The sequence below is a fragment of the Bufo gargarizans genome, chromosome 6 (assembly GCF_014858855.1).
Source record: "Bufo gargarizans isolate SCDJY-AF-19 chromosome 6, ASM1485885v1, whole genome shotgun sequence".
NCBI classification, from domain to species: domain Eukaryota; kingdom Metazoa; phylum Chordata; class Amphibia; order Anura; family Bufonidae; genus Bufo; species Bufo gargarizans.
This window is the reverse complement of record NC_058085.1, coordinates 193,061,764-193,084,040: the sequence shown is the minus strand read 5'-3', so window position 1 is coordinate 193,084,040 and position 22,277 is coordinate 193,061,764.

The following is a 22,277-nucleotide window of genomic DNA, read 5'->3' as shown; positions in this document are numbered from 1 at the left end:
GGATAGTTAACATACAATATTAAAGATATAAGCACTGTAATAAGCAATGTGTGCTTATAATAAGCAATGAATGTTTGTAGTAGGCAATGAGTGTCTATTATATCTGCACCAGAAATATTGTTATATGGAGGTTGCTGTAGTTGAAATTCCCACTTTGCATGGGGGTATACAGTTCATCAAAGTCCGCTTAGTATGCTGTGAACATAGTGCTCATGCCGATATTCTCATATTGGTTTAATGGTGAACCGTTAAATATTTAGCTGTTAAAATTTCAGCCTGTATATAAGTGAAAAAGAAGCTGTGTACATTACCGTTTTCTGCTTTGTCCTGCAAGGAACTACGCGGCATCCCACGTGGTCACTTGTCTTTATCACGTGGCATCCCACGTGACTTGAATTTTTAATTATTTTATACATTTATTATTTTATACTTTTTCTATTAAAGATTATTTATTTATTTTATTATAATTTTTTTTGTACTGTATTTGCAAGGCTCCGTGGAAAGGTTATGAGTACTGAGAGACTTTTGGGACTTTGAATAAGAAGCTGGTAATTTTCCACAGCTGCCATAGGGTTTAAAGAAGAACATGTTTTGGAGGGAAAAAGCCAGACTTGTTTACCACCAAAACCAGACAGCCTGACCTTTTGAATATCTGGTTTAGCTCTGTTGTTGTGTCTGGAAACACTGCTGTGTCATTGCTATTGAAAAAAACATTGAAGCTCTAATGTAAATCTATGCTCAAGCCCCAGATGTTTTCACCTGGTGTATTCCCTGATTATTCAAACTGAATATAAGGATACATGAAATCTTGAGAAAGAATATAGACCCTTTTATGTCTATAAATGATTTAAAACAAGGTCCTTTTCTGTGGGTTAAAGTTCAGTCTGAGAGAAGGCAAGATGCTGATATAATTCTTTAAGAAACCTCAATTTCATTATGTGGCTCACATATAGTTCATAAGAAGGTTGGAAACACCCAAAGCCTTCTTACAAAAATCTACAAATTATCACGGAACAGCGGATGTGAACCCACTGTGCCATTGACTAGCAATACTCCAGGGGGGCGTGACTAAGCAACTACCCAAATTTCACTAGAGCCTCTGATGGTGAGGATAGGCTTGACAGTTGGTAGTTGCCAGGGGCTACTCTGGAGCATAAACCAGTCAGTGACAGCTGGTCCAGGCAGACCAGGAGGTACCTGCGAAGGTACCGACAGTACAGACATAGTAAACCAGGCAGGGTCATGACCAGGAGCAACAAGACAGGAACTGGAGGATAATGCAGAGATGTAATCAGGACCAGCAAAGGGTCAAGGCAGGTGGCACAGGAACAATCCAGGCCGGCAACAGGAGAGGCAATGCAAGCAGGCTGGGATAGGAGATAAACGAAGTCCAGGAACAAAGCACAAAGTCAGGAACACGAGTGGTAAGCAAGCTCTTTAGCACAAGATTAGGACCTTGACACTGAGGCGTCTGGCTAGAGGGCTTAAGTAATAAAGTACCTGCAGGTGAGTCAGGATAAGTTAGCGAGATCACCTGACACAACTCAGCCACACCCAGGGAGTGATGCGTACTGCCACAATTAAAGCCTAGTTCAAACAGTGTTCAGGTTGAATGGAAGTTGTGGAGCGGAATCTTCAAAAGGTAACTAACCACACAGGCAGAACCCAAAGCTGCAGCAGAGACAGGGAAGCACAGACCACGATCGGAGATGAGCACGGTGCCCGGAACTGCATCATCGCACAGAGGACGCTGTTACACAAATGACTGATAAATATGCCAATATTGTGTATAGTGTGTAATGCTGATTGCATGCCATAATTTCTCCCTGCACGACCTACTTAGTTTGGGCCTTTAAAGACCTGATATATTTTTGTTATTATTATTATTTTTATTCTTTGCATTGCAAGAGCCATAGCTTCTTTATTTATCCATCGATATAGCTACATTATGGCTTGTTTTTTTGTGGGACACATGGGTGGACTGGCCATACACCCTACAGTGAAATTTCCCAGAGGGCGCCCAAGCCCTGCTTTTGGACACCAGTCAGGTAATAAAGATCTGATGCTCTCAGCATTAATGTAGGCAATAGTTTGTGCTGCACTGTGGTATTTGGTTCTGCTAGGCAATGTTTTTATTCTGCACTATGGTATTGCTGGCTTCGCCCACTTCTGTTATTCCGGTTTCTGTCAATTTGAGACCACCTACAACATGAGGCCTCTTATTTTTTACCAGGGCCACTTTAAGGTCCTTGTCCGCCCCTGGCCACAGTTGTATTTTTCAATGGCATAATTTATTTATTTATGTTGCTTTATATTATTCTTGTCAGTGGCAGGGTGCATTCACTCGGCATTGTCAGCTTTGCGGACTACAAACCACTGATCTGCAAAACATGGACAGGGGATGTGTGCATCATGCATGTTGTGGTCCAAAGATAAGACACGTCCTATATTTTGCAGTACAGCCACACGGACCCAGAAGCACAAGGAAGACCCATATTTGTTGTTGCTACTCTTTAGAGAGTGGTGCCCAAGTGTTGATGCCCCAGGATCTGGGTGCAACAGAAGCCAGTGGTTGAATGTTTTGTTGTCTCCTAAAAGGACTGTTATATTTGACTGTTGCCACCGTTAAAGACTGTGCTCTCATCGAGAGACTTTGAAATCACTGATGCCGTTGCCTCTTGTAACACTGCATCCGATAAGCCTGTTGCCTGTTTATAGACTTATAACTGTCTCCACCTGATTACTTTCGCTATCCTTGAGTAATTAGTCACGCATACCATTCAGTGCCAGATAATCTCTGAAAGGTCTGACCTGCTCACACTCGCAAGTGCGTCTCCCAGAATTAGGCACTATTCAGCACTATTCAGACCAAAATGATAAATAAAATTTTACAGAGCTGCTTAATACTGTAAATTACACCTAAAAGGAGTGGGTGCCAGGAGAAACCCCAAAAAACATCAAGGAAAGGCTAAAATTTGTCCATGAATACATATCCATGGAATAGGCCAAAATTAGCATCAGCACCCTCGGGTTAGGAAGATGCATGTAGTGGCCGGGGTTGGGGTGGCCCCAATGCTATGCTGAGTTCCCCGGACACCGTCGAGGTGTCACCACATGTTGCTGCTCTCCGGAAGGGATAGTAAGGTGTGGTGCACCCCAATGAGAAATAAGTCCAGAGAGTCAGGGTCTGCAGTTAACCAGTGGGCTTATAACTGGAAGAATTCAGGTGTAAAACAATACAGGCAAGGCATGGGGATGGCTTCTCCAGTCTCCTCCCTGACAGAAGAAGGGTTTGATGATGAGGAAAGGTCTGAGCTAGCGGTACCTCTCTCACTCTTCAAAAAGCTGGTACCCTGGTCAAAGGCTGCTGATCCAGGGTCTGTGGCAGAGTATCTCCGTTTCAGCATCTTATTTTGGTCACTCAGTAGTTTGGCAGAGTCTCCTCTTCCAAGCACTGTTCTCTCACTGCAGAACACTAGGGACTCTGACTGCTTTCCTTATTTACCATTTCCAGCTAGACTGGAACCTTCTAGTGGGAGGGGGGATTGGAGAAACTCAGCACAAACAATTACAAAGTTACAACTCCCGTCTGGCATAGATTTACATTAGAGCTTCAATGTTATTCAATGGCAATGACACAGCAGTTTGTCCAGACAAAAACATAACTAAAAACAGATATTCAAAAGGTCAGTTTGTCTGGTTTTGGTGGTAAACAAGTCTGGCTTTTTCCCTCCAAAACATGATATTCTTTAAACCCTATGGCAGCTGTGGAAAATTACTAGCTTCTTATTCAAAGTCCCAAAAGTCTCTCAGTACTTATTAACCCTTTCCACGGATCCTTGCAAATACAGTGCCAATGAACAATATATACAAGTGAGGAACATAAGTATTTGAACACCCTGCGATTTTGCATGTTCTCCCACTTAGAAATCATGGAGGGGTCTGAAATTGTAGGTGCATTCCTACTTTGAGAGACAGATTTTTTTTAAAAATCAGGAAATCACATTGTATGATTTTTAAAGAATTAATTTGTCTTGCACTGCTGAACATAAGTATTTGAACACCTGAGAAACAGCAAAAATTCTGGCTCTCAAAGACCTGTTACTGTGTCTTTAAAAAGTCCACCTCTACTTCACTCAGTAATCTAACTCAGTAGCACCTGTCTGAGCTCTTTAAAGACACCTGTCCACCCCACAGTCAGTCAGACGCCAACTACTACCATGGGCAAGACCAAAGAGCTGTCAAAAGACACCAGAGACAAAATTGTGGACCTCCACAAGGCTGGAAAGGGCTACGGGGCAATTGCCAAGCAGCTTGGTGAAAATAGATCAACTGTTGGAGCAATTGTTAGAAAATAGAAGTGGCTAAAGACGACTATCAGTGTCCCTCAGACTGGGGCTCCATGCAAGATCTCACCGCGTGTGGTATCACTGATTATAAAAATGGTGAGGAATCAGCCCAGAACTACAAGGGAGGAGCTGGTCAATGACATAAAGAGAGCTGGGACCACAGTTTCAAAGGTCACTGTCAGTAGAACACTACACCGTCATGGTTTCAAATCATGCATTGCACGGAAGGTTCCCCTGCTCAAGTGATCACATGTCCAGGCCCATCTGAAGTTTGCTAATGACCATCTCGATGATACAGAGGAGGCATGGGAGAAAGTCATGTGGTCAGATATGACCAAACTAGAACTTTTTGGTCTAAACTTCACTCGTTCTGTTTGGAGGAAAAAGAAAGATGAGTTGCATCCCAAGAACACCATACCTACTGTGAGGCATGGGGGTAGTAACATCATACTTTGGGAGTGCTTTTCTGCGAAGGCGACAAGGCGACTGCACTGTATTAAGGAAAGGATGAATGGGACCATTTATTGTGAGATTTTGAGCAACAACCTTCTTCCCTTAGTCAGCGCATTGAAAATGGTTAATGGCTGGGTCTTCCAACATGAAAACGACCCGAAGCACACAGCCAGGATAACCAAGGAGTGGCTCCGTAACAAGCATATCAAGGTTCTGGAGTGCCTAGCCAGTCTCCAGACCTAAATCCAATAGAACATCTTTGGATGGAGCTGAAACTCTGTATTGCTCAGCGACAGCCCTAAAGCCTGACAGATCTAGAGGAGATCTGTGTGGAGGAGTGGGCCAAAATCCCTGTTGCAGTGTGAGCAAACCTGGTCAAGAACTACAGGAAACGTTTGACCTCAAATACTTATGTTCAGCAGTGCAAGACAAATATATTCTTTAAAAATCATACAATGTGATTTCCAGATTTTTTTTGTATTTTTTATTCTGTCTCTGAGTGGGAATGCACCTACAATGTGAATTTCAGAATCCGCCATGATTTCTAAGTGGGAGAACTCGCAAAATTGCTGTTCCTCACTGTATATCACAGCATATAAAATGCAGTTAAACAGTATTAAACAGTGCATGTTAACCCTTTCAAGTTAAATAAATGATTTGAGGAAACAGGGGCAAATGTCCACACTTCACAGTACCCCTGCTCCAAGGCACTACATGAGATGCCATCTATTTGCCTAGGATATCAGCAATTGTTATAACCTGTAAAGAAGAAGCAGAACATAGTTCAGTTCGTATGTACAGAAAATGTTAATTGACTTTAAGAAAGAAGGGGGGTTAAAAAAAAAAAATACAGAATAGATGTGTAGGAAGAAGTGCGTGTCCAAATCAGCAAAGCAGAAAGAGCCTGGAGTATAGGAAATTGCTGAAGAGAAATTCACACAGGCATGACTGGAACATTTATTTTGGCAACTTTGCTTGGAGCGCGGGCTTCATCAAACCTAGTACAATTAAACAAGCTGTAACGGGGCGCCGAAGGCGCACTCGGTCTTCCATTGGCCGCAGACCTGCTGCTTAACTTCAGGAGCGAGGATCTGTGTTCGGCCTCGTTCCCAGGGCGGCTTTGCTAGCTGGGAGGCTCCCTGCTCCTCAGTCTGCCTTGAGCGCCGAGCTGATCACTAGGTGGTCGACTTGTCTGTCTGTCGGTCATGTGACGCTGGCCACGTCACATGACCCTCACTCCCCACTATAAATACAGACAACCTGCTGGCTACAGGTTGCCTGTGATACTGGTCCATTGGTGCTTCCTTGGTCCTAGTCTGCGGCTGCTTGTTCTGATTGACCTTGTGACCTCGGCTCGTTCTTTGACCTCGACTTCGTCTCATCCTTTGTACGTATTTGCTCTCCTGGATTGACCTCGGCTCTGACTTTTGACCTTACATTTGCCCGCTCCATTTGTACTCCCGCTTCTCCTGGTTCTGACCCTTGGCTTGTTGAACTTCCGTATCTTTCCTCTGTGCACTTACGTAAGTAAGGGACCGTCGCCCAGTTACGCTCCATTGCCTAGGGCGGGTAGTGTAAGTAGGCAGGGACAGGGGTTGAGGGTGGAGTCAGAGTGCACCCTCTTTCCTTCCTCTCTGATCCCTGACACAAGCTTTGTTATAATACCACCCCACATGGGAGATATTAAGCTGAGCTCACATTTGTGTTGGGAATTCCATTTTTTCTCTTGGAATTCAAACTGAAATGAGGTCCAGTAGGATCAATCATAGATGCCATCATTTTACTGGAAAAAATAGCTCTGCATGCTGCGTTATTTTATCTGGCAAATATGGCGAAACTGTAACTTTGCCTCCAGTGCAGAATCTTAGTTATATAAGCAGAAAAACAATGACTACATCAAAACCATGAAAAGCATTCTTGGACAGTAATGGCTAGTTCGCAGTGTTCGCCCGCGAACACATTCGGGCTGCCATCTTGACTCACAAGTCCAGCGATGTACAGGTAAGCCCTTGCCTGTGCCGGGTGCCGGTCTGAAATCAAATGTGGTCACCGGGAGCAGGCAGTACCGAGAACAGCCAGCGGGGGGCCTTCATTGGGCTATTCTCGGAACTGCCTGCTCCCGGTGACTGCATTTGTTTCAGACCAGCTCCCGGCACAAGAGTCAAGATGGCAGCCCGCATGTGTTCACGGGCTAACACTGCAAACTGGCCATCACTGTTCTTGGATAGAAAGCTCCAAAAGCTGAATTTCTATTTTGCAGTGCTTTCTTTAGCAAAATTATTTTTATTGGTATTTTCAACTCATAATATATGATTTATATTTGTGATGCATGGTCCGGCAGCAATGCTGTTACCATTATTTCACTTTTTGTTTATTTCTATGGAAATGGGGAATGATCACCAAGTAATGTGTTAATACACATTAAAACATACCTAAACACTCTCCCATTTCTGTGGGATTGTTCAGCAAAATGGAACTCAACGGATGATATTTACACAAATGTGTGTCAAAATGTACATTTCTGTGAGGTTTAATGGATGTTGCTAGAAAGTTTTTGGGGGGCTATGGAAAAGTGGTTTCCCTACACAGCAATTCTCCCTCCAGGTTTTTCCTGCACTGCAGTGCTCCTGGCCATGCCCTGTGCAGGTAACATATTCTTCACACTGGTGGAATCACAGAGGTCAGAACCCCACCGATTATAATGTTATGGCTTTTATTGTTCTAACGATAGTAGGATAATAGTTGTCAGATAACGGCTTTGTTCCTTCTGTGACAATGTCTACAATTTGTGACAGTCCTATTAAATCCAGGGTTATTGACTGTAAATAATAGTGAATTAGCATGACGAATGTCTCATACTATGAAAGCAGCTCAATAGTATGATGAATCGAATGTACTTCAATGAATAAAGTTCATTTTTTTATTAAATCTTTTCCCACACAACTAGATTGCACTGCATTTTATGGTGACAGATTCCCTGGACCTGTGTTGATCAGCTGATCACTGCACCAGCTTCCTTTAAAAAAAGGTTTAATTTGTGAGACAAGCCTTTTTTTAAGGAGAAAATTATAGAGAGCATGTTTTGGGGATAACTCTACAGTCTGAGATGCACTCAGGGAAGTAATACAACCCCTATGCATAAGGTATAAAAGGCCCTGAGTGTCCACCAAGAGGAAGAACAAAGATTTTGTAATGAAAATACATGTTTGCTGGTACTCATCGTGGATGCTGCTGCTCATATTCTGTTTATGCATACAAATATGTTTATGCATCAAGTATTAAGCCTGTATTACGCCTGATGATTTTTTAGCAGATGATTGTTACCGAGCACTTGTTAACGATTATCTTACAGAGTAAGGCTACTTTCACACTTGCGTTCAGAGCGGATCCATCTGAGACGGATCCGCTTATATAATGCAGACGGTGGATCCGTTCAGAACGGATCCGTCTGCATTATATTGTAAAAAAAATTCTAAGTGTGAAAGTAGCCTTAACAGATCCGTCCAGACTTTACATTGAAAGTCAATGGCGGATGCATCCGTTTGAAGATTGAGCCATTTTGTCATCTTCAAACGGATCCGTCCCCATTGACTTACATTGTAAGTCTGGACGGATCCGTTTGCCTCCGCACGGCCAGGCGGACACCCTGCAAACAGCGTTCAGGTGTCTGCCTGCTGAGCGGAGCGGAGGCTGAACGCTGCCAGACTGATGCATTCTGAGCGGATCCGCATCCACTCAGAATGCATTAGGGCTAGACGGATCCGTTCGGGGCCGCTTGTGAGCCCCTTCAAACGGAGCTTACAAGCGGACACCCGAACACTAGTGTGAAAGTAGCCTAATACTGCCACTGATTGCCCAATGAACGAGCAAACACTTGTTCATCAGGAAATACAAATCTTTTGACATGTTATAAAATTATCGTTTGCAGGCGGCAGATCATGGTGTCTAATAACGATCTGCCACCAGCAAACCACTATACAGCATGGGGACGAACAATGGCATAACAATCTCTCCTCCCCATGATGCGGAGGAGATTGCTACATGCAATAACAGTGTTCTCCTCCGCCAGTAAGCAGGCGATTGCCAGGAGAGAACACTTCTCTCTTGACAATCGTCTGCCACATCGGCTGTGTGATACGGCCTTTAGTCACACTATAATCCCTTAAAATAAGCTTTCATCTGATCGGATCCACTCCTACTTTTGTTTCAGCTGTTAGGCTAGGGCTACACTGCGACTTTTTGTAGCGCGACTGATTGATTTTTACTATTGAATGTCAGCTGCAGTCCACAAGAATCCATTCATTTGGATTGCAGCTGTAGTTGAATAGTAAAAATCAATCAGTTGCGCTACAAAAAATTGTAGTGTAGCCCTAGCCCTAAAAGGGCAATCATCCAGCCATGATTCATCCAGTACCATCATGCATACTAGGGATGAGCGAATCGACTTCGGATGAAACATCCAAAGTCGATTTGCATAAAACTGTTTCAATACTGTACGGAGCGAGCGCTCCGTACAATATTAAAATGTATTGGCTCCGATGAACCGAAGTTATTACTTTGTGAAGTCTCGCAAGACTTCGCATAATAACTTCAGAAATTGATTTATACTGTAAAAAAACATTTCCCAAACTCGGGTTCTGTTGCAAGGTACCACTTGGAACCAAACCCGAGTTGGGGAAATGTATTTTTTACAGTAGAAATTAATTTATGAAGTTATTGCGCGAAGTCTCACGAGACTTCACAAAGTAATAACTTCGGTTCATCGGAGCCAATACATTCTAATACAGTACGGAGCGCTCACTCCGTACAGTATTGAAACAAAGTTTTATGCAAATCGACTTCTGATGTTTCATCCGAAGTCAATTCGCTCATCCCTAATGTGTACCAGCATGTATGCATGTTGTTATGTCTGTGTGTGTGACATCAGTGTGTGTTCTGTCAATATAGATCCCCTTCATACTTGTGCAACTAATAAGTAAACTGGCCATCCTACTACGTGTCTGTAAATAAAAAAAAGGGGGTCAGTCAGCACATCCCAATGCGCAGGTGCACATTGCTGTGGCTGAAAACACAAGGTAAAAAATACAATGCAACAGCTCTCTGCAAACCAAATAAAGTACAAAAAAGTATTATACTTTTTTTGTACTTTATTTGGTTTGCAGAGAGCTGTTGTATTGTATTTTTTACCTATATGTCTGTAGTAGCGTTCTGGTGCAGCTCTACTCTTCTCAGATCCAATCCCTCACTTCAGCACTGGCTACTTAAAGCTAAAAATGATAAAATTATGAAGAATGTAATTCTTGGCTATTTCCAGCTTACCATGCATGCTTTTTCTTACTGGTATTTTAGCACAGCATTATAATGCATTGAATAACACTGGTATATTAACATAGTGTGGTAATGGGAGCTGGAAGGCGTGTATGTCCCACTCAGGTACCTTAGCTGGGTGAGACAACTAAAATCCAGAGAGCGGCAGTAGTCTCAGCAAAGCATAGTTTGCTGAGACAGTTTTGTTTATTCATTCTGGTCTGAATTTTTTTGGGATTGGCAGATAGGACTGGAGTAGGATCTGCCAATCCACACCCTTCAAGGACGGGTATTCCCTTCTCCCTGAGGTGATAGCAAGTGAGGTCTGCTGTAATCAGGCTGGCATAAAGCACCTCCCAGTATGTCAGTCTGGGGGAGAATGTGATCCTGGAACAGAGGCCCACAGAGGCTCTGTGTGGTCTCAGCTAGCAGGGCTGAAGGGCCAAGAGGCTGTGTAACTGAATCTCTTCCCGGGGTGGAACTGTGCATGGCGTAGTTACAGCCTGGAGGCTGCTAGACTGTTCGGCTGAAAAGCCGGTCCTGATGTAACGTGTGAACTGTGTTCTGTAGGTGAGTCAGGGATACCATTTATGTACTAGGTAGTGCCTAGACGGGCAGGTGTTTATTTGAATATTTTTTGTTTATGCTAATGTGCCACAATAAAGCACAAGTTTGGACCTTAATCCTGGTGTCCGTGAAGAGGTATGTGGTTGCGACCCCCTGAAGGAAAAGCGATCCCTTACAACAGGCATGCTCAACCTGCGGCCCTCTAGCTGTTGTTAAAACTACAACTCCCACAATGCCCTGCTGTAGGCTGATAGCTGTAGGCTGTTCGAGCATGCTGGGAGTTTTAGTTTTGCAACAGCTGGAGGGCCACAGGTTGAGCATGCCTGCCTTACAATATTTGTACAATGCTTTGATTTGAGCAGTTTATGACCACATATGTGGTACTTCCATACTTGGAAGAAAATTGTGTAACAGAATATTTGGTGCTTTTTCTCCTTTTAACCCATGCAGAAATAAAAAAATTGGGGCTAAAGCAATGTACTATTATAAAATAAATTAAATTTTTATTTTCTTGGTCTAATATTAACGAACTCTTTGAAACACCTATAGGGTCAAAACGATCATTACACCTCTAGCTGAATTCTGTGAGGGTGTTGTTTCAAAAATGGGGTTATTTCTTGGGGTTTTACACTGTACTGGTACCTCAAGTTTGACATGGCACTCAAATCCATTCCTGTAAAATATGAGTTTCAAAAGCCAAATGCTGTTCCATCTGAGCCCTCCTATGTGCTCAAACAGCAGATTACAACCACATATGAGATATTACCACAGTAACAATTTTCGAGGTGCTTTCTTTTCCTCTTTCTATTAACCATTGAAACATTTTGAGCTAAAACTGCATATTATTGTTGACATGTATTTTTTTTTATTTCAAAGCCCTGATAAATTAAATAACACAACTGTGGGATCAAAATGTACATGTACACCTCTTTATTAATTCCTTGAGAGATATAGTTTCCAAAATGGGGTCTTTTGGGGGTGAATCTTATGTTTTAGAACCTCAAGGCCTCTGTATCCTGAAAAACTTAATATCCCCACAGTGTTCCTTCAATTCTGAGGCTGGTATTTGGGTCAAGTAGAAATCTAGGGCCACAATGGGATGTTTCTAAAAACTGCAGAATTGGGATAACACATTTGGAGTATTAGTTCCATTTTACCACCTGCTGTGTTCCAAAATTGGATTAAAATGTAAAGTATGCAAAAAAAATAAAGTTTCACAGGCCTGAGTGGGGAAGTGTCCCTATACGGCTTATGACAACTAAGGTCACTGAATGACTCCAGCGGTCCATGTGACCATAGGTGGGACCCTCAGGGACAGAGATCAGAAGCAGCAGTGACAGCAGCTTTGGCGCTGAAACAGAGAGGCTTTCAAGAGGTGAATGTGTTTTTTTTTTTCTCTTTCATTTAAACAGAATTCCAGCAGTCAGTATTTTCTTTTGTTGGGGGAGGGGTGAGACAACCCCTTTTGGTTGAGCTGTGATGTACCACAGAAATATCCTTTGTAGACATAGACATCATATACTACAGAGTCTTCTGGATACAGTTGTTAAAGTCTATATAAATAAATGAAACCTTTGTTTCGGCTATAACTAACTACCCCTGGAGAAAGCTTGCGCTGCATTTGGTTTATGTCTTTCTACTCTGCATCTTTATAATGTAGTTCATGAGGTTCGACAGATCTTTGTTCAGCTGTAACTGCTGGCACATTTTTGTGACAGGAGTGTACTTGCTACAGATAGTATAGATATCGGTTACCATGTCATTCTCTGACTGATAAAGATGAAAGTTTTTAACAATGTGTCACTGAGCATTAGTCATTCAGCAAACAGATACTTACCAAAGTATTGTAGGACGTGCAGCAAAATATGAAATGTGTTTTTCTTTTCTTGAAGACAAAATACCTCAGTCAGGCTAACTAAAGACCAGATGTCACATTCCTTTCCAAATTATGTATGTGACTAATGAAAAAATGTTCTAAAACTGCTGATATCATTATTTTCAATCAGGACTCAGGAGAGATCATTATGATGTCAGATTAGAGATGGGAAAATCGATGTTACGGATTTCACAAAAATTCTGTTAGCAAACAAATTCGAAGATTTGTCAATTTCCTTTGGAAGAATTGCGCAAAATACTGCTACGCCAATTTGCTGTGCAAATTGGAGGGAATCAGGGCAGGGAGGAGGAAAATGGATGATCACATGACCTTAGGAGGGAGCAGGCTTGCCATGAAAGCCTGTGTACCAATCAGGGGGCAGGATTTTGTCAGGTCCTTCGGGCTCTGGGCTAACTCAGAAGCATAGAAGCAATTCTGAGATTAGATGCCCATGTGAAAAGATGTGTGTTGAATGTCAGAAAACAATTACACACAATATGACAATCCTTAATTGTTGCAGGGGTAGTTTAGGGACATATGTAGTTAGATAAAGTCATGAATAGGTAGAAAAGTCAGGGTTTTGTCAGAGAAGGAAAGCGTAGAGTCAGTCAGAGTTCTGTGTGTGTTTTATACTGAGGACAACTGCTGGCAAGTAAAAAGCTTCATGCAATACAAAATCCTGCACAAACCTAATTTTTTATACATAATCAGCCAGTGTATTGTACTACTGAACTAATATACCAGTTCATTTCAAAGCATTGTACTACTGCACTAATATACCAGGTCAATTCAAAGCATTTTACTACTGTACTAATATACCAGTTTATTTAAAAGCATTGTACTACTGCACTAATATACCAGTTCAATTCAAAGCATTTTACTACTGTGCAAATATACCAGTTCAATTCAAAGCATTTTACTACTGCACTAATATACCAGTTCAATTCAAAGCATTTTACTACTGCACTAATATACCAGTTCAATTCAAAGCATTTTACTACTGCACTAGTATACCCGTTCAATTCAAAGCATTGTACTACTGCACTAATATACCAGTTCAATTCAAAGCATTTTACTACTGTGAAAATATACCAGTTCAATTCAAAGCATTTTACTACTGCACTAATATACCAGTTCAATTCAAAGCATTTTACTACTGCACTAGTATACCAGTTCAATTCAAAGCATTGTACTACTGCACTAATATACCAGTTCAATTCAAAGCATTTTACTACTGTATTAATATACCAATTCAATTCAAAGCATTATACTGCTGTATTAATATACCAGTGAGAAGAAGTATGCATGGTAAACTATATATACCGAAATAGCCAAGAATTCCTTTTTTTATAATCTTATAATTTTTAGTTTGAAGTAGCCAGGGCTGAAGCGAGGGATAGGATCTGAGACAGGAGAAGAACTATACCAGAACGCTACCACAGACACGTAGAAGGATGGCCAGTTTAATTTTTAATTGCACAAGTATGAAGGGAAACCATATTGACAGAACATACACTGAAGTTACAGACATAATAACATGCATGCTAATACGCCAAAACCAGGTGTGGGTCAAAAACAGTGAACAAGTGTTCTTTCCCTTATACCCAGGGTCGTAGCTATAGTGGAAGCAGGGGAAGCAGCTGCTAGGGGGCCTAAACTCAGAAGGGGCCCAACCAGTGGAGAACTAAATGATTTTATTATCAGAGTCCCCTCAACAATATTTTACAATGCCATTATATACAGTGACATGACATACAGTATATACATGTAGGAAACTGTCAGAGAAGCTCTCTGGCCTTGTCTGAGAGAGAGATCTTGACTACCCACAGGAGTGGGGGTTGCATGGCAAGAGGGGGTTGCAAAGAAACTGCTTGTTGCACAGTGCTGGTTATTTAGCCCACTTGGGGCTTAAATGTATGTTCAAATGCTGAAAATGGTTAAAAAGCTATCTATCTAAAATATGTTTTACAAATTTTCCAGCATTTTTAAATGCTTGTGAGCAAAAAACATGAGTTTCAACAATTTTTCATCGCATTTTCTACATGCATTTTGTTGGATTTATCGTTTTGTTAGATTTATAACATAAATTTTTATGCTGTTTTTCAAGCTCTTTTGAGAAGACTATTGGAAAAACATCAGAAAAAAAGTCATACCTTGATCATGTTAGGGTGGGTTCACATCAGCATTATGGATTCCATTATGGCTTTCCGTTATAACATGATTATAATGGAAAATAACGGAATCCATAAGCCTTTAAGAGGCATTCCGTTTTAATCCTTCATAATACAAGTCTATGGACAGCAGAACGGATCTGTCCTGGTTTCCATTATGGAGGAGTATAGTCCTGCATAAAGGAAACGGGATGGATCCGTTATGCTGCCCATAGACTTGTATTATGACAGAATGCAAAACGGAAGCCTTTAAAAGGCATTCCGTTTTGCTTTCCATCATAATAGAAGTCTATGGGAACCATAACGGATCCGTCCCATTTCCGTTATGCAGAACAGAGAAAAAAGTCCTCTCGACAGGATTTTGTTTTCCGTCTTGCATAACGGGAACCAGACGGATCCGTTATGATTGCAAATAGACTTCTATTATGACGGATCAAATTTCTGTCGTCAGGACTTTTTTCTCTGTTATGCATAATGGAAGCGGGGCGGATCCATAATGATTCCCATAGACTTCTATTATGACGGAAAGAAAAACGGAATGCCTTTTATAAAGGAAAGCCATAACGGAATGCATAACGCTGATGTGGACCCACCCTTACATTGCATACAAAGCCAAAAAAAAGCCACCAAAAACGCCACAAACCAAAAGCCTGTGTGTAGTGTGTTTTGCTACAAACTGTAATGAAACATCTGTGTTCACAAAAATATAAGAAAAAAAGATGATGGTGCTCAATGATGAATGAGCAGGTTCATCAGGAGATCATGTCGTTCTCGGAACCAAAAATCATTGTTCCTGCGCAGCCGATCATGCTGTCTAAACAACGATCTGCTACCCAGGAACAAGGGACAAGCCTACAGCAGAGGTGTTTGCTGCATGTAAGGCCCCATGCACACGGCCGTTGTTCACGGCCGTGTGCGGGCCGTGGAACCGCGGCCTGGATCCCTCCTGAGAGCAGGAGCGCACGGCGTCACTGGTTGCTATGACGCCGTGCGCTCCCTGCTGCCGGCACAGTACAGTAATACACTGGTATAGATCATACCAGTGTATTACTGTATTGCGGCGGCAGCAGGGAGCGCACGGCGTCATAGCAACCAGTGACGCCGTGCGCTCCTGCTCTCAGGAGGGATCCAGGCCGCGGTTCCACGGCCCGCACACGGCCGTGAACAACGGCCGTGTAAATGGGGCCTAAGTGAGGCCCTCATCTCTGCTGATGATCAAGCAATTATTGGGAACGTCTGCATGCTAATTTTGTGTGTTTTTTCATAATGGATTTTGATGCAGACAAATTACTGCATATTACAGTCCCAGCAAAGTGAATAAGATTTGCCAAATCTCATCTACACATTGCATATTTTGTATGTGTGAAAATTGAGCTGCCATGTGGATTTTTAAATCTACAGCATGTCACTTCTTTGTGGAATTACACACAACTTATTTAGAGTTGTTTCCCCATAGACTTCAATGTGGTTGTCAAATAGAAAATCCAAAACAAATCTGCATAAAAGAACGCACAAAAACCACATTAGATAGTGCAGATTTATGTGTGTTTTACATGGTTTTATGAGGTTTTCTTGCAAATTTTCTGCATACAATATATGTGCAGGTAACCGTAGGGAAATCAGTAGATATCTTTATCTTTTGACTCTAATTGTCCTCTGAATTACATGTATCTACTGATTTATTAGGATCAATGGTGAAGGTACAGTATGTCCAATGTCAGCTTTATTTAACCACCTCCTGTCTGCCCATAGACTAAAAACGTCCGGGAGGTGGATCAATATTTCTGAATGGACGTTCCTGAACATCCATTCAGAAACTGCAGCTGCACGCTAATCGTGCAGCTGCAGATCGGGTTGCCTGCTGTCAGTGACAGCAGGGCAACCCTTAGGCTGGGTTCACACTTGAGCGTTGCGCAAACGCGCGTTTTACGCGCATTTTTATGCGCGTTTTTGTAATAGTAAACGCGCGTTTGACGCGCGTTTGTGTGATTCACTACAGTGTCCTATGGCCACAAACGCCCCAAAAGTCGCTCATGTACTTTTTGGAGCGTCGGGCGTTTTACAGCGCGATCGTACGCGCTGTAAAACGCCCAAGTGTGAACCATTCCCTAAGGCTGGGTTCAGACATGAGCGTCCTGACCTGAGCGCTGTGTATGCGCGAATCTCCGGCGTCTCACATACGCGGCTCCAGTAGTATGCGAACGCCCATTGTCGCGCGTTCCCGGAAGTCTATGTACGGGAACGCGCGACAAGACGCCCCAAAGTCGCTCATGTACTTTTTTGAGCGTCGGGCGTTTTACAGCGCGATCGTACGCGCTGCAAAACGCCCAGGTGTGAACCATTCCCATAGGGAATCATTGGTTTCTCCTTGTTGAGCGTTTTACAGCGCGTAGGAACGCGCTGTAAAACGCTCAGTTGTGAACCCAGCCATAGGGAATCATTGGTTTCTCCTTGTTGAGCGTTTTACAGCGCGTAGGAACGCGCTGTAAAACGCTCAGGTGTGAACCCAGCCTTAGAGAAGGCAGGGACAGTTCCCAGGTGCCCCTGCCTTCTAGATTGATGCATACACAGCGCTCACTCAATGGATTTTTTGCGACTGTCGCGTCGCAGTTGCAGCATGTTGCATGTTGCAGTGCGACACCATAGACTGCCATTCTAAAAATTGTTGCGCGACATTGGTGCAACAAAATGTCGCGCGAAAAATGTTGTCGTGTAGACCTAGCCTTAAGCCTCATGCAGATGTCCATGGAACACTGTCAATGAGATACCGGACTGGCATTACAGGAGCGCACTGCGTCATTAGTTGCTATGACGCTGTGCACTCCTGCAATGGCAGTCCGGTATCTCACGGACCGTGTGCCACGGACATCTGCATGAGGCTTTACCCAATGACTTTAATCCTTAGATTATCAGCGCCATACATGTAAGCACTGAGAGGGTCTTTAAATATTGTAACCGCTGCGCTTGCAAAACAGCAGAGGTCTGCGGCTAATGTCTGAGACAGGCAATCATGCCGATGACAGCCATTTAACTCTTTAGATGCTGTGGTCAAGCATGAATGATGCCTATGTGTGCTCCCATGGTCCCGGTCACCAGAGAGGCTGATGCTTTTTCCTATAGTGTGCAAGCATGACCACCACTGATGGATTGCAGGGTGGTCGGTAACCATGGCAACGAGCAGCATGAATCCAGCCAGCAAAGGAAGCAATATGGATAATAACAATACATTAGTAAGTGCCTTGTATTAACTTTCTCTACATAATAAATGCAACTTACTGACGCGAGACAACCCCTTTAAGGCTATGTGAAGACAGGGAAGAAAAATCTAAACGCAAAAAACAAACACACAGACCAAACACAGATAAACCACTTCAGTAACGGATGTCATCACAGGCACGTATGCGTGAAAGAAGCCTAAGGCCTCTTGCACACGGATCCGCAAAACATGGATGCCACCCGTGTGCCTTCTGCAATTTGCGGAACGGAACAGATGGCCCATTATAGAAATGCCTATTCTTGTCCGCAAAACAGACAAGAATAGGACATGATCTATAATTTTTGCGGGGCCACGGAATGGAGCAACGGATGCGGACAAAAAATGCGGCTTGGATGCAGAACCAAACCACGGTCGTGTACAAGAGGCCTAAGACAAATGCATCTGTAGCTTTTGTGCCTGGAACTCTTTTCACAATATAACAGATTTTCTTCAGGTTTACCGTAGTTGTTTATAAGTGATCATTTTGTCAGCAAGGACACAGGTAGTCTTGAGCAAAGCATTTGAAGCAGAATTCGGTCCAAAGTTTAGGAAAACTTCGATTCATAACAAATCTGACTTTCCTTGCTCTTCGTGGTTTTCCTAAAATGACGGCTGCACGTGTTACAAAGTTAAAGGGGTTCTGCACTTTGTTTTAACTGATGATCTATCCTCTGGATAGATCATCAGCTTCTGATCGGCGGGGGTCCAACACCCGGGACCCCCGCCGATCAGCTGTTTGAGAAGGCAGCGGCGCTCCAGTAGCACCGCGGCCTTCTCACTGTTTACCGCCGGCCCACTGACGTCACGACTAGTATCAACTAGCGTGGGTGGGGCTAAGCTCTGTTCACTTGAATGGAGCTTAACGCCGCCCACGCTAGTTGATACTAGTGGTGACGTCAGTGGGCCGGCGGTAAACAGTGAGAAGGGCGCGGCGCTACTGGAGTGCCGCTGCCTTCTCAAACAGCTGATCGGCAGGGGGCCCGGGTGTCGGACCCCCGCCGATCAGAAGCTGATGATCTATCTAGAGGATAGATCATCAGTTAAAACAAAGTGCAGAACCCCTTTAAAGTAAGAAGCCCGGGAACATGAGATCACCCATAATGCCATGCAGCCAGCCAATCCGCAGATCCCCTGTGATGTCACAGTGCTAGGGAGACTGCATATTGAGTGTAATCGCCGTTTGCATCACGTTCTAGTGCACCCATATTTAGAGTTAATCTCTTATTTTAGTGATACAGATATGTTGCTTCCGTGTTCCAGGACGGTGTACTTTTTTGGCCTGTACATGAGTGCAGTGGAGTGAAATTAATTATAGCAAATAAATTCTGGCTTTCTGTTAGCTGTTGCGTTACATAGCATCAGTATGGCATCACGGTTAAATATTTTACCCTGTACATGTGTGCAGTGGAGCAAAATGTATTATTGCGAACACCTTCTGTTAGCTGTTGCATTACATAGCATCAGTATGATGCCACGGTTAAATACTTTGCCCTGTACATGTGTGCAGTGGAGCAAAATGTATTATTGCGAACACCTTCTGTTAGCTGTTGCATTACATAGCGTCAGTATGATGCCACGGTTAAATACTTTGCCCTGTACATGTGTGGAGTGGAACTAAATTGATTATAGTGACTGCCTTCTGTTAGCTGTTGTAGTACATAGCCTCAGTATGATGCCAAGGTAAAATACCTTGTGTTGTACATGTGTGCAGTGGAACTAAATTGATTTTAGCGAATAACTTATTTTAGCTGTTGTGTTACATAGCATCAGAATTAGGCCATGGTTAAATATTTCACCCTGTACATGTGTGAAGTGGAGCGAAATTTATCATAGCAAATGACTTTTGTTAGCGATTCAGTTGTTATACACTACGGCCAACAGAACGTTGACTGGGCCCTCCAAAGGAACAGGCAGTAGCAAAAATGATGCTGTAGCCAGCACAAGTAGCAGCAGAAGAAGGGCTGGTGGTAACAGCTGCAGCAACAGGCCAGAGATGCCACTGTTATCCAGCGGCCGTGTTTTGACCAACAATCCAGCTGTACAGGAATGGTTGGCTCGCTCTTCACAATAATCTCAAGTTACAACAGATACACACAGCCAGCAATTGGTGGGTTCTTTTGACACCACGCTTAGTTGGCATGGCCCAGGAACTGCCTCTATGCACTCAACCTGTCCTGAACCTGCCTCTTGCTTTTGCTGCTGCGTCGGTTAGCCAAGTAATGTTTGCCACTGGCTCTGCTCCGTTTTTCAGCAACTGTGTCCTTTGTGGGGACAGTCTGCAGTTAAAGGCCAGTACAGACTTGGAGGAGAGGCTGCAGACTCTTTTTCAGTGTGCAAATACTGATGATGGGAGCATATGTGGGAGCACATGTGAGAGGTCAAGGATGTGCACAAGAGACAAGTAAGGGTGACACAAGTGACTCGCAAACATATGTAGCTAATTGAATGTAGGAGCAGGGTGAAGAGGGTGCATCAGGGGGCGAGGGTGACATCGTGCCTGTGAGAGAGCAGGGCGGAAGCATGCTCGAGAGACAGCAGGGTGGAAGTGTGCTTGAGCGACAGCAGGGTGGAAGCATGCTCGAGAGACAGCAGGGTGGAAGTGTGCTTGAGAGACAGCAGGGTGGAAGTGTGCTTGAGAGACAGCAGGGTGGAAGCATGCCTGTGAGACAGCAGGGTGGAAGTGTGCTTGAGAGACAGCAGGGTGGAAGTGTGCTTGAGAGACAGCAGGGTGGAAGCATGCCTGTGAGACAGCAGGGTGGAAGTGTGCTTGAGAGACAGCAGGGTGGAAGCATGCTCGAGAGACAGCAGGGTGGAAGTGTGCTTGAGAGACAGCAGGGCGGAAGCATGCTCGAGAGACAGCAGGAAGGAAGTGTGCTCGAGAGACAACAGGGTGGAAGTGTGCTTAAGAGACAGCAGGGTGGAAGCACTGGAAGATCTAGAGCCAAATGCGGGAGGGGTACACCGTCTGCTACTCGGGAGACTACCTGTAAGGAACACACTAACAGTGCTCGGGTTCGTAAAAGTGGCAGCAGGCAGGCATCATGCAATAGTGGAGGGAAAATGTAAATGTGGGAAATTTTAACACAGTCACTGGGGGCCTTAGCGTGGCATTATGCAGGATGTTGCCCGACAGCCCTGCATCAACACATGCATCACCATAAAGTGCAGGCCATAACAGCAATAATTTGAATATTGTGCCAACCACCTAACCAGCCAAACCCCATGCTAGCAACAGCCCATGTTTGGCTAATATGGCTTCAGTCCCTTATGGAAAAAATCCAGCAGTCATGTTTGATCCATCCACCATGTTCGGCCCATCTGATTTTTACCCTTATATATTTGTATAGTTTTTGATTTTACACTTGGTATGTGGAAATCTTTTTTTATGCACCCCTTTTATGTACCCCTCAATAACAATCCTCGTCTTTTGCTGGCTTTACTTTTTTCAAATCATCCCTTGCTGTCTCCATGTCTAAAAAAAGTCAGCAAGATGCAGAGAGAGGAGGAGCTTGATTTTCCTGATGACAGATCATCGGTATTAGATGATGTGAAAAAGGAGGAAAAGCAGAAGAAAGGTTTCCACCTGTGGGGCAGGAGAGCGGTAGGGGTTGGAGAAGTGGGTTCGCAAAAAAAAAAAGAAAAAAACGCACGATTTGCTGTTTTTTGGTCACCCCCCCAAAACAATTGAATAACAGAGATCAAAAAGTCGTACATACCACAAAAATGGTACCAATAAAATAAAAATTTTGTCCTGCAATAAGCAAGCCCTCATATAGAGGGCTTGCTTATTGCAGGACCAAATTTTTATTTTATTGGTACCATTTTTGTGGTATGTACGACTTTTTGATCTCTGTTATTCGATTATTCAATTGTTTTGGGGGGGTGACAAAAAAAATGCAAATCGTGCTTTTTTTTTTTTCATTATGGTGATCAGCACACAGGAAATCTTTATTAATATTTTAATAGTTCAGACATTTTTCCGATGCAGCGATACCTACTGTAATATGTATTTTTTGTTTATATATTTTTATATGTAAAATTGGGAAAGGGCGATTTAAACTTTTTAAATGTATTTTTTGTTTTACTTTCTCAGTGACAACTTTTAACCCCCATAGGGGGCTAGAACCTGGGTCTTTTGATCCCTTGTCTAATTAACCCTAATGGAGATCTATTAGGGTGAATAGCATTTTGACACATTCCTTGATGAGCTGTGCCTCGTGCCAGACGGCCATGGTAACAGATCGGAGCTCCAATCACTGCTGGGGCTCCGATCAGAAAGAAAAATGGAGCCACATTCC